At 47.2% G+C, this 12,391-nt stretch overlaps 1 protein-coding gene across 2 annotated transcripts in view; it reads left to right on the forward strand.

Moving 5' to 3' along the window:
• Positions 1-12,391, forward strand: part of LOC120998159 (cytochrome b5 reductase 4) — a 352,348-nt gene that overhangs the window by 685 nt on the left and 339,272 nt on the right. The window lies entirely within an intron of this gene.

The following is a 12,391-nucleotide window of genomic DNA, read 5'->3' on the forward strand; positions in this document are numbered from 1 at the left end:
TTTCTATGGGGCTGTGCACATGAGCGGTGATTTTCACGCATCACTTCTGCGTTGCGTGAAAATCGCAGCATGCTCTATTTTGTGCGTTTTTCACGTAACGCAGGCCCCATAGAAGTGAATGGGGCTGAGTGAAAATCGCAAGCATCCGCAAGCAAGTGCGGATGCGGTGCGATTTTCACGCACGGTTGCTAGAAGACGTTCGGGATGGAGACCTGATCATTATTATTTTCCCTTATAACATGGTTATATGGGAAAATAATAGCATTCTGAATACAGAATGCATAGTACAATAGGGATGGAGGGGTTAAAAAAAATTAATAAATATTTGAACTCACCTTAATCCACTTGTTCGCGCAGCCGGCATCTCTTCTGTCTTTATCTGTGAGGAAAAGGACCTTTTGATGACGTCACTGCGCTCATCAAATGGTCATTCACATGATCCATCACCATGGTGATGGATCATGTGATGAGCGTAGTGATCTCACCACAGGTCCTTTACCCAGGTCCTGAAGAAAGAAGACAGAAGAGATGCCGGCTGCGCGAACAAGTGGATTAAGGTGAGTTAAAATATTTTTTATTTTTTTGTTAACCCCTCCAGCCCTATTGTACTATGCATTCTGTATTCAGAATGCTATTATTTTCCCTTATAACCATGTTTTAAGGGAAAATAATAATGATCAGGTCTCCATCCCGATCGTCTCCTAGCAACCATGCGTGAAAATTGCACCGTATCCGCACTTGCTTGCGGATGCTTGCGATTTTTATGCAACCCCATTCATTTCTATGGGGCCTGCGTTACGTGAAAAACGCACAAAGAGGAGCATGCTGCGATTTTCACGCAACGCACAAGTGATGTGTGAAAATCACCGCTTATGTGAACAGCCCCATAGAAATGAATGGGTCCGGATTCAGTGCGGGTGCAATGTGCTCAACTCACGCATCGCATCCGCGCGGAATACTCGCCCGTGTGAAAGGGGCCTAAAAGTTTGTCTGTCAGTGTAATACACTGACATTGAATATAGCCTAGGAGGCCAAAAATTACAATAAGGTTATATATTATTATATATCGTGTATCCAAAGAATCGGCAGCACTCCAAACGTGGTAAAAGGTGATGACCCGTTTATTCCCAGGCAATGTTTCAGCCACACACTGTGGCCTTTGTCAATATATATATATCGATACATAAGACATACTAATAACGACCTTAGATTGTGAGCCCCATTGTGGACAGGGTGATGCTAATGTCTCTAAAGCGCTGCGGAATATGTCAGTGCTATATAAGTGAGTATAATAAATATATATAAATACAAGAGTCCCTGCTGGAGTCATAATGACCCACAGAATAAAGTTAAAGGGGTTCTATACCTTTTTCTTACTGGTGATCTGTTCTCTGGATAGGTCATCAGTATCTTGGTGGGGGTCCGACAGATCAGATGCTGATGATCTATCCAAAGGATAGATCATCAGTAAAAAGATAAAGAAACCCTCTAAAGGTGTTGTACAAGACAAGTTGATTAAACATTTTGAACAAGCCCTACCTTTGCTTAGAATAAAAAAAGATGTTCTATTTACCCCTTTCTCCAGCGCCTGCTGCTTGTTCACAGTTAGCAATGGTGATGTGTCGGTATATGGCACGTGACCGCTGCAGCCAATCGCTATTGTCCTAAGCAGTAGACCACTGAAGACAGCAGTGATCATGTGCAGTACACTGAAATGTCACCACTGCAGGACTAGCGCTGGGGAAAGGGGTGAGTAGGTTTTGAACAATCCCCCATTTTTTGTTTTGTCATGTGGTAAACATTGAAAAAAACGGAAAAAATAACTAAAAATAAACTGTTGTAATATTCCACACCCAAGTATTGCATGTCCGATTTTTTTAGTCTGGCGGCCTCTCACTGCGCACTGCCGTGCTGCGCCGGAGCTGCGCCCCCCGTCCCCATTATAGTCAATAGGAACGGAGCGGCAGTCCGGCGGCACGGCGAAATAGTGGCAGGACGGATCCGACAGTGTGAAAGTAGCCTAAAACTTTTGTATCTTCCCCACTACCCTCTTAATCGCAGATCTATTGCCCATTTTTGCATCTGTACAAGGAAAAGACTGGCTGCCCTCTGGAGGACTCTCCCATCCCCTCTATTTCCAGTGTTATGGAACCAATTAAAGGGGTTGTCCTACCATTTATATTGATGACCTATCGTCAGGATAGGTCATCAATATCTGATCGGTGGGGGTCCGACACCCGGCACCCCCGCCAATCAGCTATTTGTGAAGGCATCGGCGCTCCTGTGAGCCTTCTCACAGCTTAGGGTACTTTCACACTAGCGTTTTTCTTTTCCGTCACAGGAGCTCAATACCGGGGAAAAAAAACCTGATCTGGTTTTATCCTAATGCATTCTGAATGGAGAGCATTCAGTTCAGGACGCATCAGTTCAGTCCCTCTTACGTTTTTTGGATGGAGAAAATACCGCAGCATGCTGCAGTTTTCTCTCCGGCCAAAAATACTGATCACTTGCTGGAATGCCGGATCTGGCATTAAGTGTTCCGGCAAAACTGAACCGGCTTTCCAGTCTGCGCATGCGCAGACCTTTAAAAATGCAAAAAAAAATTATACCGGATCCGTTTTTCCAGATGACACTGGAGAGACGGATTTGCATTTGTCAGACGGATCCGTCTGACAAATGCCATTAGTTTGCGTCTGGATTGCCAGATCTGGCAGGCAGTTCCGGCGACGGAACTGCCTGCTGGAATCCTCTGCCGTAAGTGTGAAAGTACTCTTGACCAGTGATGGTCAGTTCGCAGTGTTCGCCAGCGAACACATGCGGGCTGCCATCTTTAGTAAGGTAGACTCACCCGTCCGGCGATGCACAGGTAAGCCCTTACCTGTGCCTGTGCCGGGAGCTGGTCTGAAATCAAATGCAGTCACCGAGAGCAGGGAGTTCCGAGAACAGCCGCCGGGGGCCTTCATCGGGCTGTTCTCGGAACTGCCTGCTCCCGGTGACTGCATTTGATTTCAGACCGGCTCCAGACACAGGCACAGGTAAGGGCTTACCTGTGCATCGCCGGACGGGTGAGTCTACCTTACTAAAGATGGCAGCCCGCATGTTCTCGCTGGCGAACACTGCGAACTGACCATCACTGCCCTTAACTGCTAAACCTACATTGTACAGCGGCCGTGCCTGGTATCGCAACTCGACCCCATTCACTTTTATGTGGCTGATCAACGCCTAGGCTACGTGACCGAAGAACGTGTCATCACTGGCCTAGGGAAAGGTGAGAGAAGGCCGCAGTGGCGTACATAGAGAAGTAAGGGCCCCATAGCAAGGATCAAACACAGGACAGAGGGGTTTATGCCTAAACCCCTTTCAATGATCCTTTTTCCCACTGCCTCATTTGCTAAAAGTTGTTCCTTAAGGCCGAGTTCACACGAACGTGTGTGACCCGTGCCTGTGCTGCGGGCCGCAAATAGCCGGCCGTAGGTCAGCCGCATCGGACCGCGGACCCATTCACTTTAATGGGTCCGCGATCCGCCTGTTCCGCTAAAAGATAGGACATGTTCTATCTTTTTGCGGAACGGAAGTACGGGACGTGAAGTGAATGGGTTGGCATCCGTGATGCGGAGTGCACACGGAACTGTGGCCGTGTATTGCGACCCGCAATACGGCCACGGATCACACACGTTTGTGTGAACTAGGCCTTAGAGGGTTGAGTTCTGACCAAGTTTCCTGAGGATAGGTCATCAGTTATAAAGTCTCGAAGGCCTACGGTTGTGTGAATGAGCCCTAATCGTGTAAACAGCAATGTGTGCAGGTAGCCGTAGGGAGATTTGTGCTGCTGCTGATGTGTTTAGCTCAGTTACTTTGACTGGATATCATAGTAGCAACCCCCAGCATAGAGCAAAAGTGAGTGGGGGAAGGGGCTCTTTCACACGAGTGTGTCCCTTGTGGGAATCGCGCTCCATGTGAGAGAGGGATCGTGCGCTCTGGACTACAGAAGCGCACGGCATTATCATGATTGATGTTGCTCTGTGCCTCTGCCTGACCTTTCTGTCACAGAATCGTATTGACAGCTTTATATTTACAAACATAAAACATATAAAGTTTCCTCCTTTGTGAATCTTTGTTTATAGTATTTCAAAGCATTATTGCCTGTACTTATATGCAGCCTATAAGGGCTCATGCACACAAAGTTTTTTTTGCGTTCCGTTTACGGAACCATTCATTTCAATGGGTCCGCAAAAGATGCGGTGTGCTGTCCGCATCCGTTGCTCCGTTCCGTGACCCTGCAAAAATTATGAGACATGTCCGATTCTTGTCCGTTTTGCAGACAAAAATAGGCATTTCTATAATGGGCTTCCTGTTCCGTTCCGCAAATTGCGGAAAGCACACGGGCGGTATCTGTTTTTTGCGGATCCACAATTTGCGGACCGCAAAAAACGGCACGTTCGTGTGCATGAGCCCTTAGTCTGATATAGACTAATAGGCAAAAGCGTATAGCAGGACTGCAGAATAGCAAAGCATCGGTCCCCTGCAGTTGCATTTCAGGGGGCTGTTAAGCGACAGAGGGAACCCCCACCCTCTATCAGACATCTTAAATTCAGCAGTCGCCATTGATTGTGATTAGGGACGAGCGAATCGACTTCGGATGAAACATCCGAAGTTGATTTGCATAAAACTTTGTTCTAATATTGTACGGACCATGTCATAAGGCATCCTCCAAGTGGTTCCTTGGAGCCGAACCCGAGTCCGGGAAATGTTTTTTTTACAGTACAAATTAATTTAAGTCTCGCGAGACTTTGCGAAGCAATAACTTCGGCTCATCGGAGCCAATACATTCTAATACTGTACGCAGCTCCTGCTCCGTACAGTATTAGAACGAAGTTTTATGCGAATCGACTTCAGATGATTTGCTCATCCCTAATTGTGACATCTATGGGGTTAATTTTTTGGTGTTTGATGGCTGCCTGAGGCTGTTGGCAACAGCTTCAGCTTGGGGATTGCAGCAGATACATGGCAGCAATCTTCGGCTGAATCGGCGCCGTAAAAAAGGTGCATCAGAAGTAGTCCTCTCAACACCCAGCATAGAAACACTATACAGCGGCGGTTGATTTATACCAAAACGGAAAACTCTGGTTTTATATAAACGCATATTGGCACAGTGGCAAACTGATTGCCGCTAAAAAGAGTTTGATTGTTAAAGGGGTTTTCAAGTGTTAATGTATAAATCCTATTGGAGGTTATATGGCACTTACTAATATATCTTTATTTAATCTTCAGGGATGATTTGTAGATTATTGAAGCCCTGACTCCCCAATGCCCCACCTCACCAATCTTCTGTCCCATAAGGGCAGATGGAATGGCATGTGAGCAAACATGTCATAAGGCATCCTCCATTGAAACCCAGTGCCCTCAAGTCCCAATGTCCAGGCACATATCGCAGGTGTACTGTGATTCATGGGAGAAGTCTCCCTTTAAATGCTTTGTCTGACATTTAATTTTTTTATTATTTTTTTTTTTATGCCATAGGAAGTCTTTTAAGAAAAAAAAAAATGTAAAAGGCTGGACAACTGCTGCTTGTTGCAATTTGTTTAAAATTCGTTCTGTGTTTGCATGCCAGCACAGTCTGTAGAATGAAGATAATCATACTAACTTCCTTCTACCCAACGGTTTGCATAAAGCAGTAGTACAGGGGAATCTACAGGTGTATATGTACAGGTCATACGTTTGCATTCACCTTAGTCGCAATCATTAAAACCCTGTTCTTCAGAATTCCTGACATTTAATCCTAGTGGGGCCACTGTAATTGTCACCAGCCTGTGGTTGGCCACCTTGGAGTACTTAAGGGAAGATGCCTGAGCAATAGTTTTCTAGCTTGCTAGTTTCTGCAAAGGTGTGCTTTATGATTATTATTTATTAGTTTGTCTGCCCGTTTCCTGGATTTTGACCCTCTGCCTGACCCCTGTATTGATCCTCACTGCCTGCCCTAACCTTGGACTGTTTATTGGCTTGCACGTCCTCCTGCCCTGATCTTGGCCTTTCCCTGACTGCGCATTTGCCTGATCCATCAGTGCTCTGCAACGGTGTCTCTTCACCCCTGTGATTCAGCTTTCAATCAGACAGAGACTACTTCAGGAGGTAGCAGCCTGGTGGCTCCCCTGCAGCGAAGTCCTGATCCCTGTACAGGAGTTGAAGGGTGAAAACCAGAGGACTGCCAGGATAATGCTCATAAGAGTACTCCAAAGTCAAATCTGTTGGCTGACACAGTGGTTCCACACCAACTGCCATAAGAAGCATTTTGTTTGGCAGAATGAGAGGCACCCATTGACTATAATCGGGTCCATTAGGCACAGTGGATATCCATCATTTAATATGTCGATTTTAGTTTTTCTGTTCCTAAATGCACAACGTATGTGAACTTAAAGGGGTTGTTTACCCCTGGACAAGTTTTCTACAGATCAGCCAGGCTGGCTGACTATCCAACCAAGTAGTTACCAGCCCACACACCCTGAAGGCCGGTGTAATGTTATACTTCCCTACTTCGTGAGATTTCCCTACCCTCGTCACTTCCGGTCGCACCGGACATGACGTGAGGAAGTGTGCAGCGCTGCGCAGGCGTACAACGACAGGTTAGGGAAATTTCACAGCAGAGTGCGCATGCGCCAGGAGCCTCGCCGGCGGTTAGGGTAGGGAAAAACTATGGGCCAATGCGCAGGCGCAGTGATCGGATGGATGTTCTCAGCTGAACACCGGCCGACACTGCGCATGCAGGGAGCCTCACCAGCGGTTAGGGAAGGGAAAAATTACGTACGGGCCAGTGCTTTTTCCCTACCCCAACCGCTGGTGAGGCTCCCAGCGCATGCGCAGTGTCGGCCGGTGTCCAGCTGAGAACATCCATCCGATCACCGCACCTGTGCACTGGCCCATAATTTTTCCCTACCCTAACCGCCGACGAGGCTCCCAGCGCATGCACACTCTGCTGTGAAATTTCCCTAACCCGTCGTTGTGCGCCTGCGCGGTGCTGAACACCTCCTCACGTCATGTCTGGTGCGACCGGAAGTGACGAGAGTAGGGAAATCTCACGAAGTAGGGCACAGTGCGCCCCCCTAATATAATAAACATTGGCACAGTGCGCCCCCCCAGTATAATAAACATTGGTGGCGCAGTGCGCCCCCCCAACACCCCAGTATAATAAACATTGGTGGGGCAATGCGCCCCCCCAATATAATAAACATTGGCACAGTGCGCCCCCCCCCAGTATAATAAACATTGGTGGTGCAGTGCGCCCCCCCAACACCACAGTATAATAAACATTGGTGGCGCAGTGCGCCCCCCCAATATAATAAACATTGGTGGTGCAGTGCGCCCCCCTCAATATAATAAACATTGGTGGTGCAGTGGGCAGTGCCAATGAGGGTAAAAAAATAATTAACTCACCTCCTCCAATTGATCGTCTTCTGTTCTTTCTTCAGGACCTGTGGTGACATCACTGTGCTCATCACATGATACATCACATGATCCATCACCATGGTAATGGACCATGTGATGAGCTCAGTGACGTCACCACAGGTCCTGAAGAAAGAACAGGAGACCGGCAGCTACGCGATCAACTGGAGAAGGTGAGTTAATTTTTTAAATTATTTTTTAACCCTCATTGGCACTTCCCACTGAGCCACCAATGTTTCTTATACTAGGGGGGGGCGCACTGTGCCACCAACGTTTCTTATACAAATACAGGAGGCGGGTGCCGGAATCAATAGCCGACACCCGACCTTTGTGACAGGGAGCTGCGATCAGCGGAGCTGCGATCAGGTACCGCACCTGAAGGGTTAACTCAACTGCAGCTGATCGCAGCTCCCTGTCATAGAGGTCAGGTGTCGGCTATTTGATTCCGGCACCCGCCTCCTGTATTTGTATTACAGGTCAGTTATAATAAGCATTGGTGGCGCAGTGGCCACAGCCCCTCCCCTCCTCCTCCCGTCTCTCTTCTTATTGGCAGCACAGGGGGAGGGAGAGACTCCTTCTCCACTGCGCTGCTGAATAGAACATTGGCGGCGGGGCAGAGAACTATCATCTCCAGCCCTGGCTCATCTCAGTGCCTGCCCCGCCCCGAGGGAGAACACAAGTGCAGCCTCGCCTGCCGCATATTACATTGCGAGCTGTCGGCCGCCCGGCGCCCCTGTTGCTATGGCGCCCTGTGCGGCCGCACAGCCCGCACACCCCAAAGGCCGGCCCTGCATGGATATACCTTGTTTTGTTCTAGAATAAAATGTCATGTCATTTTAGTAACTTTCTAGAATAGCATAGTCGATACCTGTATTTTATCTAAAGGCCAGCAACATTCAGCACTCCAGCTGCTGTTATACTACAGTTCCCAGCATGCACGCTTACACGGCTGCTCTTGGAACTCCCATAGAAGTCAAAGTAGGATTCTGGGAGTTGTAGTTTCAGAACAGCTGGAGTGCCGTTGGTGGCTGATCCCTGCTCTAAAAATATACTGCTTGTATCGGATAATGGCATCCTTTTTTAGATTATTGTCTGTGAACGCACGGTTTTAAGCAGGACCGGCCGACAGTCTGATGAGTATGGGGAGCTCTTGACTCTGACGCGACAGATAATGTGGTGTGAGAAAAGGACTTGGAATTGGGGTTGCACCAGGTATCTAACTTTTGATACCCAATCAATACTTTTACACCCGGATCGAAACAATGCTGGGATTTGTTATTTTCCGATACTAGGCTGCGCTATTGCACATCCTAGTATCTTTTAGAGACCATGTTTTCCTGAGCTGGCACAGTGGAGAAGGAAGCAGTCCCTCCCTCCCCACTGTGATGCGGCTGCCATTGCCACCAGTGAAAATATCACTGAGAAGGAGGGGATTGGTGGTGGCCACTGCGCCACCAATGCATATAATTAACCCCTTAATACAAATGAGGGTGGCGGGTGCGGCACCTGAGGGGTTATATGATGCTGTTTGGCGGGATCCCTGTCATTCACGCCGGGTGCTGGCTGTGTGATACAGCCCCCCCCCCCTCGTATTATATTCATTGCTGGTGCAGTGGCCTCACCCCCCTTCCCAGGTTTATATTTATTGGTGGCATAGTGACCAGCAGCTACTGCCCCCCACCCCCCTCAGTATTTTCATTCGTGGCAGTGGCAGCTTCCGATCGGAGCCCCAGCAGTGAAATCGCGGGGCTCCGATCGCTTACCATGGCAGCCAGGATGCTACTGAAGCTGCCATGGTAAGCTCCCTGCTGCTGTGTGCTCAGGGCAGCAGGGACAGTGTAAAATCCTATTCACCCTAATAGAGCTCTATTAGGGTGAATAGGACAAGGCTTCTAGTCAAAAAAATTTAACCCCTCCTAGGGGTGGGCGATATTGGCGATATGATATGTGCCACGATATAGATTTTGTGTATATCGCCGCTCTGTGATATGAATGATTGCGCAGAAGCTTCAGGCTCACCGCTCCTTGGCCTCCCGACTCCGCACCGCGCTGTACTGGCCAGGGCCGGCGTGCACACAGCGTCAGCCCACTTTGCTGACGCTGTATGTGACGTCAGTGCTTGAAGAAGACGCCACATCTGCGGACTCCATTAGCCGGCCGCTACCGAGCACCCTGCAGGAAAGGTAAGTATAATAACAGCGACTCTTTTGGGGGGACGGGGACTCTTGCTGGAAGATCGGGGTTGGGGGGGGGGGGGGGGGGAGTGGATAAGGAAAGGATCTTTTTGCAAAGGATGGCCAGAACCTGATCATCTTCTGATGGCCCTGAGACCGGCTGCTCTGTCTGAATATATAGCAGGGGGGACACATGGAGTCTGATGATGGCAAATGCTGGGGGACACATGTCTGATGATGGCAAATGCCATCGGGTGCTGATCTGATGGCACTGGCTCACTGGGGGACACATGTCTTATTCAGACATGTGTCCCCCAGCAGTGAGCCAGTGCCATCAGATCAGCGCCCCATGGCATTTGCCATCATCAGACAGTCTGATAGATGATGGCAAATGCCATGGGGCTGATGGCACTGGCTCTGGGTCACAGGGGGACATGTATGATGATGATGGCAAATGCCATGGGGCTGATGGCACAGGCTCTGAGCCAAGTTTTGTAATTTGTATTTTTTGTATACATACAGAAGAAAATAATATATCGCAATATATATCGCATATCGCACATGCTTCAAATTATATTGCAATATAGATTTTAGGCCATATCGCCCAACCCCTAACCCCTTTCCCAATTTTACATATAAAATTTATAAACTATAAAAAATAAACATATTACGTATCACCACACCCGAAAAAGTCTGAACTATTAAAATATAAAAAAATATCTCCTTTGCGGTGAATAAAAAACACGCAATTTGCAATTTTTTTAGTCACCTTGTCCCCCAAAAAATAGGATAGGACTGTTCTATTTTGGGCCGGACATTCCATAAAATGCAGAATGCATACGGCTTTTTTGGTGTTTTATTATTTTTGCGTGGTATGGGGTATCGCAATACTTTTTTATGGTATCTAAATGGAATCAAAATTTGGGAATTTTAACCACTGATCTACCAGAGGTGTCTTCTTAAGTCTTTCTCCATTGAAAATTTGTACATGCTTGTAGAAACCAAAGATGTATGTGTATAGGGAATTGGGAGAGATAGCTGCAGTATGGAAGGTGTATGGGCAGTTTTGGATTGCCATTAATTTTAGTAAGCACATTCAATGTACTATATTACAAGTTCCCTCCCTAAATGATGTGATATTTAGTATATTCACGTAGGGTAAGCTTACTTCATTCGGGTTCTCTTATGATGTGCTCTACTGTTTAGCTTTCATGCCCTGCTTTTTGTGTTGCCTCAGATCTGTTTGTAACATCCTGTTTCAGTACTGGAGAGATTATTCAATAGCTGTGGTTACAGTGACATTTGTTTGTGTCCTTGTTTATATTGATGCAGACCTACCTGATGTTCTGTGAATAATGCATATTATGACGGGAAAATTCCCCAAAGTGGACTTTAAAGGGGTTGTCTCATTTCAGCAAAAGGCATTTATTATGTAGAGAAAGTTAATACAAGGCACTTACTAATGTATTGTGATTGCCCATATTGCCTCCTTTCCTGTCTGGATTCATTTTTCCATCACATTATACACTGCTCGTTTCCATGGTTATGACCTCCCTGTAATCCAGAAGTGGTGGACGTGCTTGCACAGTATAGGGAAAAGCGCTGCTCTGTGTGCACTCCCATGGTACCAGCCACCTGAGAGGCCAGCACCTTTTCCTATAGTGTGCAAGCACAACTGCCACTGCTGGATTGCAGGGTGGTCATAACCATGGAAAGGAAAAAGTGTATAATGCCATGGAAAAATAAATCCATCCAGCTAAGGAGACAATATGGATAATAACAATACATTAATAAGTGCTTTGTATTAATTTTGTCTACATGATAAATGTCATTTGCTGAAGTGAGACAACCCCTCTAAATTATTCAGACCCTTTACGACAACACTTGAAATTTAGCTCTGGAGGCCTCCCATTTCTCTTGATCATCTTTGAGATGCTTCTACGCCCTGATTGGAGTCCACCTGTGGTAAATTCATTTGATTGGACATGATATGGACCTGTCCATATAAGATCTCACAGCTGACAATACATCTTAGAGCAAAAAAAAAGCAGGCTGGTTTGAGAGCTGCATTTATACAAGCAGGCAAATAACGTGAGTTTGTGAGCGTTCGCGTGTTTGAGTTCAAGTGTGTGTTTGTATTAAGTGTCTGACTTTAGATTCAGGGACTTTTGGAGGGGACTACAGTAACTTAGATTCTAATCACTGCACTGCGTAATCCCCATTTAGTATGTGTTCCATTATTGACAGCGCACTCCAGTGCACATCTTGTCTAATGTATGCAGTCTTGAAATACATTAGACGTTTGAGGTTCCATATATTTGTTCAAAATGTGAGCAAATTGCCCGTTTGGAATCGCACATCGTGTATGTAACCAGGCGAATTTCAACACTGAGAAGTGTTGACAATTTGGAAAAGAGTTTGCTGCTCACTGAACAGGCACTCTATGGGGTAGATGTGGGGGAGGGTGGTAGCGAGGAGGCTCAGGAAAGTGAGGTAGCTAGCTGGGTAACAGTTAGAGAGCGGAATAGAGGGAAGAGTGCCAGAGAGGCTAGCCCTGATCTGACACACCCCAACAATTTTGCACGGTTGGCTGATAGGGATAGCACTTCTGCAGCCGGACACTTCCTTTGCCAGTCCTGGGAATGTCAGCTCCAGTAAGCGGGGGACCAGGAGAGCAGGGCAGGCCAGACAGGTGCTGGTAGTGGGAGACTCAATTATTAGGGGTACAGATAGGGCGATTTGTCACAAAGACCGGGATCGTCGAGTGGTGTGTTGTCTTC

This window comes from Bufo bufo, chromosome 4, assembly GCF_905171765.1.
Source record: "Bufo bufo chromosome 4, aBufBuf1.1, whole genome shotgun sequence".
In the NCBI taxonomy this organism is placed as follows: Eukaryota; Metazoa; Chordata; class Amphibia; order Anura; family Bufonidae; genus Bufo; species Bufo bufo.